General features: G+C 40.8%; 1 pseudogene; it reads right to left on the bottom strand.

Moving 5' to 3' along the window:
• Window positions 1–209: 209 nt before the first annotated feature.
• On the bottom strand, window positions 210–5,155 carry LOC102040135 (annotated as a pseudogene).
• Between the last annotated feature and the right edge of the window lie 2,988 nt (window positions 5,156–8,143).

Genomic DNA, 8,143 nt, shown 5'->3' with positions numbered 1-8,143 from the left:
GTTCCTGCCTTCCTTGACAGACACCTATCTTTTAAACCAAGACAGCAACTTATGAAAGCGTGTTGTTTTGTGTGTGTCCTCCAAGTTATTAAAGCCATATAATTCTCTGATGACATTATCGTCAATAAGATCATTTAAAGGCTGGAAAACTAACTGCAAGAATTTTGAAATCAGATGTTGCAGTAGAGGTTAAACCAAAAGTTACATACCTCTGCATTTCCGAGTATGCAAACACATTCCACAATAGAACATGATTCTTGAGGTGAGTCAACTTTTTCTTCTTTTCTATTAAGAAATAAAAAAGTCTTCACAGGGTTGCAACTTCCAGTTACAAATGTAACCTTAGTTGATGACTCTGCTAATTCAGGTTTTATGTCATCAGCTGCATAAAGACAATTAAAATTAACTTTGGTTTACAAAAAATCTTCAATTTTGATTGCAAACACAACATGCTAATACAGATTTCACCATTTTTTCCATATATTCAGGGATAGGTTCAGACTTCAAAATGCCAAAAATTACCATTTCCATCTTTGAGAACTAAAGCTTTTTCTACTGTGTTAGATTTCTGAATGTTTTTCAGAAGTCCAGACTGCTTCCTGCAACAGGTCACAGGGATGTTTTTCTGGACCATCACTGGAGATGTTATCGGATTCTTCAAGGAGAGTGTGGATTCAGTCTCTGATTGCTCAAAGAAAATATATTTCACAGCAAGGAGAAGGGGTAATCCAAGAGAAATTACTTGTTCAATATCCATTCAAGCCATTCTAAAAAAGACAAATCATTAAGGAAATACACAGTATATACAATTTGGTTACAACAACATTCTGACAGCCCTTTGCTTTAGAAAGGGTAGTAATGATGCCTAAAGATTTTTATCTTTGTATATATTTTTCATATATTTGTAGCTTTGTAGATTGCTAATGCATGGATGTAGCTCCTAGTACTTTTCCTACCCTTTCCCTCTACATTTTAGAACAATAGGCTAACCTTCTAACACATTCCTGAAATAATATTTAGTCTTATTTTAAGAAGAGAACCAACTACAAGGACATTCTGTTTCCCAACCAGAATCTGGAAAGACATAACAAAATGGGGCAAAGAAGCCCCTGGAACAATTCCAATGGAGCAGTACTCAGGGGAAAATTACTTAATCAACTGCTCTTTTAATTGGACAATATATGATTGGTATACTAATCAACTAACCTAATAAAATAGTAGAAATCCAGTGCAGGGTGTGCCCATCACCACCTGGACATCTGGAAGCTTACAAATAAAGGTCTGCTTTTTACTTAACTATTTTAACACTGTTGCAAGGATTGTTTCTCTTTTGATTTTCGGAAACAGTAGTTTGATCATCATTTATACAGTTACTGAAATTGCCATCAAAGGACACTTTTAGCAGGACATTCAAGTATGCTAGGGTAGAGAAATAATTATTTGTATTAAGAATTTTTAGATTTTAATATCTAGTTTCTAAATCTTACTTATAAAGCAGTTCCAGTAAGAGAAATGACTGGAAAATATTCACTATTTAGCAGGTACATCAAATTTATTTAATACCTATCTCCCAACAATTAAGTAGAAAATTTAAATTATCATCTTCTACCTATAATGACTACTATAATGCAAGTTGAACTGCTAGGAGAAGGGGAGAAAAACCTATGAGACTTTTCCAATTATTTCAGAAGTAACATGGAGCTAAAGATGCCATTAACTTCAGTTAAGCTGAAAGAAAAGCAATAATGACATGGATTTTGTATTTATATGTGAATAGTCAGAAGCTCTGCATAAATATTCTAGTACAGTTGGAAAATGTATTTTTCAGTGTGTTCTGAGAGGTGTCAGTGCTACTGGGGAAAGATAGGATTATGATGCATACAGAACAGCTGTCTCCTGATCATGTTTTTATTACTTCAAGGAGATTGAACAAACAGCATAATATTTCAATATTTCTTATGAAATGACATCTCAGGTTCCACGAAATCCTACAGTGATCAGATCTGCAAGTTTACAAGTGTTATACCCTAGGACCAAAGCTTGGCAGCACTGGAGAACAGTCCCTAATTGAGGAAATACACTTGTCTTCTGTGAAGTAACCCACTGAGAAAGGTATAACTGCCATAATGAAACATTAGGTTCAATTCTCTTTGGTGCATTCTCATAATTTCCTACGGCATTGTTTTGAGCAGCTGGTTCCACTATCCATTGGCTGCGGGCATGAACAAGAACCAAACCCAGAGACTGTATTAAAAACACAAACCAATTAATTTTTCAACTGTAAATAGGTATCTAACCCACTAAGATTAAGTTTTTTTGACTGTTTGTTTCCCATGTGTCATGGGTCTAAAGCTAAAGGTTGATTTTCCACATCTCCCATCAACACTATTTTTGGCCTATCATAACACTCATAGCTTTGATCCTGTCCCAACAGATTTTTCCTCTTGGCTCAAGTAATAAGTACAGGAAGCTATGGTAAACTAGACTGGGATGTAGAACACAAGTCTACAGAAAACAAAAGCTTTATTCATTGCACCAGAACATCTTACTGATTGCATAGCTACAGGTGTAAAAAGCCACAAACCATAATTATTTTGACCCTCTGTGTTACAGGATTTGGTTTATTTTCTTCTTCATCCAGAACACAAGCAAAATGGCTAAGTTGCCATAGATGATGCTATTCGCGACTCTCTCTAGAAAGCTGCAAAAATACCAAATTTAAAAATAGTTCCTATTTAGTTCATATTAAAAGAACCAATGAGCTTCAATACTGTATTTTTACTTGATCAGGAAGCTATCAACAAGAGTTAACCTACAATTTACCGTTTAGCCTGTTAGACTTCAAATAGTGAAAATCCTTGGACATCCATTAACTTAGAATTTGCTTACTCTGCTTTAGAATAGAACTCATACTACTGAGTGTGACAAGTTACTGTCTATAGGAATAAATAATGCAGACTCCATTTTCTTCATGGTGGAAAAAGCTCTCCTTCTTTATTCACGTAACTCTTTTTAATATAATTTTTACAGACCTCGTGTGTGACTCCAATTGGTTAGTAGCTTTCTTGCCAATTATTTTATTGGTTAATAACAAGTTGTTATTCTGTACTGATTAGTCCCGGTGTGTACATGCAGGAAAGGTTGTTTGTGAGAGATAGTTTTCATTTTTCTATCTAATGGTGTAAAAACAGTTTATACAGGCGGCTAGTTGTTTTTTCACCCAGGAATGGATTGTTATGTTAACGAACTGCTCACACCAGGATTGCTTTCACATGGAGAACTTGCAAAGTGCTAGCTTCCCTTAGAAGAAATGACAGGCTAACAGAGCAGGCCTGATATTATGAGGCCTTTTTCTTTTAATTTTTCCACTTTACTGCAACAACTGTCCATCAGCTGAGCCACCATAACTTTCTCTGTGCATTCCCTCTGTTCGCACTGAAAGGAAGACAAACATGCTGGTATATACTTCAGTGAAGAAATGCATAACCTGCAAGAAGCACAGGGTCTGAATACTAAACTTGATGTGTTAAAGTTGGTCTTACCTCTAATACCAAGGAGACTCAGGCTGGAAAGAAGGTCATAAAGGCAAAGTAGTTGGCAAGAACAGACATACAGCCAAAGCAGCACATAACTTCAAGTTGTCGTACATCTATATAAAGAAAAAAGTTTTAAACATTTGAATATGCATCAGGTTTTCTATATACTTCAAGAAGTGGTGCAGAAGAAAGACGCTATTAAACTGATACTGCAGACTGCAGAGGAGCCACTGGAGAAAGAACTGTCTAGATTAATGAAAAACAAGTATGTAAAATCCTAGTCATTTTGTATTAGCTTATTCCAAACACAATATGAATTTCTGGCAGACAGAAAAATTTTAAAGTGAAAATGTAAATACATATAAAAATAATAACAGTTTCTTAAGATGTTAAAGCTTCCCAATGAAGGTTTGAAACTCCCCCCTTATCTAAGCAAAGAACAATTAGCCAACATTATATATTGAAATCCCTTGTGAAAGATGGCCAATTAACTTTTCAGAGAATAAAACAGTATATGCCCCACCTACTATTTCACAAGTCTGGTATCCCAAAAAAGCCAATATGACATGTAACATCTGAAAAAAACCAATCACTTGTTTTAAAATTTTAAAAATTTAATAGTAATAAAATGATTATAAAAAGAGTAATACAAATCAGACCAATAAGAATTTGGACAATCAGTTAGGACAATAAAAAAGCAAAGAATTACGAATGTTCGTATGCTTTCCTAAAAAAAGCATGTTCACTAACAAAGGATTAACCCTTAAAAGCAATAGCCTGTTGCATATTCATACATCTCATACATGATGCAAACATTCCTTCCAAACTAGGGATTTTGCTGTTTATTGTCAACTTCCCCTCTTGTCCTGGGTTGACTATATGATGCTTTTATCCCCAATCGTCTGTTCTGTTTATGCTGAATAATAAGTTTTGCACCTTTAAGACTTGTTCCAGAGAGTGAAGGGGGGAGACCAGAAGCGTGCAGTTTGTTTTCAGACACTGCACTCACTCCTCCACATTCCACCTCCTGGACTGTTGTTGTCTGTGGATAGACAGACAGCGGGACAGAGCTCTCCTTTGTTTTAGTTAGTTTTAGCTAGCTGAGGCAGAGAAGTTCCCTGGACTGTGGTTTTTCCCCTTTCCTTTGGACCTGTTTAAACCTCCTCTGGACTGAACGTTCAGTCCAGACTGGCAGCTCACACCTGTGGCCCACAGGGCCAGGCCTGGGCCGTGGCATTTCCAGCGCCAGAGGGACTGATAAGAGACTGAGTGAGCCAAGCTGCAACCCAGGGAGGGGACTTCTCTGAGTTTGTCATCTCTTTTGGAGCAGCAAAAGGTTTTATTGTTTAATATAATTTAGGTTTTATTGTTTAATAAACAGGGTTTTTTTCCACTTTTCTCTAAAAAGGTATTTTCTCCCCGAACGGGTTGGGGGAGGGGCCTATTGAATCTGCTTTTCTAGAAGAACCCCTTTGGGGGTTCTCTCCCAAATTTGCCCTGAACCAGGACAAATACATTTAGTGGCGCCCAATGTGGGGTCTGAAAAAGTGGAAAAAACCTTTATTGATTGCATCTTCATTGTGCTTACTCTGTAGTGAGTTCAAGCAGTCAGTAGCCATGTTGCTTGAATTAGTAATGTCTCTTAAAGTAGAGGCCTTCATGTGGTTCTGGTCTCTAGGCTTTTTTGAGGTTTTAATACCTTTCTAATGACTAGGATTATTGTCCCTAACGCATAGTTTTTATGGTAGAGGGGCACGGATTGGAATAGCTATTGTGCTGGGCTTGGTGATAATGATTTATAGGGCGTTTACAAAGATACTGAAGTCTGTTCAAGATATGTATGGTTTATGGTTTCTTCGTCCTACCCTGCATCCCAGTTCCAGTAGTATGTTTTGGGGATTTATTAGTAATTGCACCCAGTTTGTTAGAGGAGGAGCAGGGGATGAGGCTTTCCAGCCTTTCCTTTCCTTCTTCTCCTTTGAATCTGTTATGTCATATTTTGAGAATGTTCAGTTTCTCTGGAATGTTTAAAAGAGACCATCTTTCTGGTATTTAATCTGGTAAGCTTCCTCTATACAGTCTGCTGCTTCTCTAGAATGAGGACTGAGATTTCTAGACAGGCTGATGAGACCCCTGACCCAGAAGTAGACCCAGGCATGGAAAATCCTGAGTGGTGTGGGAAATGGGAGGATATGGGCCAAATCCTGAAGGAATTCTCTGACCCTATAGTCTGGGACTTTCCCCATGAACAAATTCCGAACCCAGCTGAGGTGGGAAAATACCTGAAAAGAAGTGCCATGATGACTCTAAGGAGAAAAAGCTCATTGCAATAAGCTGGGCTCTGGCCTATGCTTATCACATGCTGCTAGATACTGTAGGGTGGCAGATAGAGGCAAGGGGGCAGGGAGATAAATCAGCAGCTGCCCCAGTCACTCAGGCTGCAGCCAACACCCCAGCTACTCAGGCTGTAGCTAAACCAGACAGTGAGCCTAAACCAGCAACAAAACCAGACAGTAACCCTAAGCCAGTGACAGTCGCCACGGGAAAGAAGCACACGAGCAAAACCAATCGGCCAGTGACCGAAGATGATGATCCAGGGGAATGACCATCAACACCAATTACTAATACAAAAGTCAAAGTTAAAGCAACTGACACAACATCAAAAGCCACTGTTGAGTCCTATTCCCTGAAGGACCTTCGTGGCCTAAGAAGGGATTACACTTGAAGACTTGATGAATCTATAATTAGTTGTTTAGTCCATCTTTGGGATGCTGCAGGCGAGCCTACAATTCTGGACGATAATGAAGCGAGGCACTTGGGATCCCTGTAACGTGATCCCGTCATCAACCAAGGAATGATGAGGGGGACTAACCCTCACAGCTTCTGGGCACAGGTCCTGGAAAGTGTAGCACAAAGAGATCTGTGTGCAGACGATCTCTATATGCAGATGATCTTTATATGCAACAAACCCAGTGGAAGACCATAGAACAAGGGATTCAGTGCTTGAGAGGAATGGTGGTGGCAGAGATTATCTTCTCAGATGACCTAAGAACTAGGAATCCAAACTTGATACCATGTACACCAGTGATGTGGTGAAAACTTGTATGACTTGGGCAACAAGAATATGCTTCTGCTTTAGCAATAATGAAGTGGGATGACAGGGGGAAAAAAAAATTTAAATCTAATTTCAGCAATATTTAGAGCTTCAAGGAGCTCCAAAGGGAAGCCCCTGGTGTTTGCCAGCCCCTCTGGAGAGAAGGGGCGAGGACATCAATCCTCATCCCAATTAGTGCTGGAAAAAATGTCCTGAGTGCGTTTGTTTCTGGTGGGGAGCAGCATCTCCCAAGTTAGGAGTTGTTCCCTGGGCCATAAATCTGTCAGCACCACCCTCCCTGTGCTGGCTTTTCCTGAGCCCTGCTCAACAGAGCTCTCTGCAAGGCCAGACTTGGTTAATCCAAGCACAGTTTGGGTTTTCCCCTGCTGCAGGCAGGGCTGGGAGCAGATTGCAGCCTCCTGGAGGGGTGTGGGGAAGGAGGAAATCGCCACGGGGTGTGAAGGAGAGGAGATTTAGCTCAGCCCAGGGTGCTGAGCCCTTCTCCTCGCCTTGGCTCTCGGGGCCGGCTGTTTGTTCTCTGCCCCGAGGTGAGTTGGGTGGGCCAGGGAACGGCCCCAGGCTCTGAAGAACGAGACTGGACTCTCTGGAGTTCGATCTTCGGATTGTTTATTGTATCTTATCTATAGAATTTTCTCTCTGCCGGACGGAGGTCTGACCAGCAAGGCATCCACAGCACACTCCGACCGCTCCCGAGGCTGCATCGTTTTTTATACTACAAATTACGTATATCATATTGACTTTTATTTTCCAATACCTACCACCCATGTTAGACAGTGCATTTCTACTCTAAACCAATCCCCAAGTGCCAACATCACAGCAGAAGATGGAGAACAAGAAGAAGAAAGAAGAAGGACGAGACACGCCCTGTTCCCTTCATCTTGTCCCCATTACCCTTATACCAAAAATCTTAAAACTTATATTTTCACCCTGTGTGCACCTTGTAAATACACCCTTTAAACCCGTGTGACCTTCCAGCCCTCATACCAAACTGGCAATTCATTTGCAGGATCAAAGTCCAGCTACCAAATGTTCCGGGCATCATGCCAAGATCTCTGAGCCCCCCGATGGGGTCTCGGCTCTCGACATGGTCTTGGGAGGCTCCGCACATCCAAAGTGATGTGCTGAGTTCCCACAGCATCCCAGACGCAACCAGCCACCGCTGCCAACTTGGGCTGCTTTGACAGTCCCAAGTGCCACCTGCAAACTGACATCTGGAATCAGGGCTGGTGAGTTTTGTTTTCACAGGGAAAAGGGACAGTGTTGATTTGTACAGGCCTGTGACCCTCAGAGGACAGCCGCCTCCTAAAATTCCGCACGGCACATGAATACTCCCAGAGCCAAACTGCCACCACCACCACCTCGGGCTACTTAGACAGTCCCAGGCACCTCCTGAAAACTGACATCAGAAACCTGGTCTGATGAGTTTTGTTTCCCAGGGAAGAGGGTCAGCATTGGTGTTCAGGGGCCTGTGGCCCTGCTTGAGGGCCACCGC

Source organism: Geospiza fortis, unplaced genomic scaffold, assembly GCF_000277835.1.
Source record: "Geospiza fortis unplaced genomic scaffold, GeoFor_1.0 scaffold1954, whole genome shotgun sequence".
Taxonomy (NCBI): Eukaryota; Metazoa; Chordata; class Aves; order Passeriformes; family Thraupidae; genus Geospiza; species Geospiza fortis.
The sequence above is the reverse complement of the archived record's forward strand: the minus strand, read 5'-3'. Positions and strand labels throughout refer to the sequence as shown.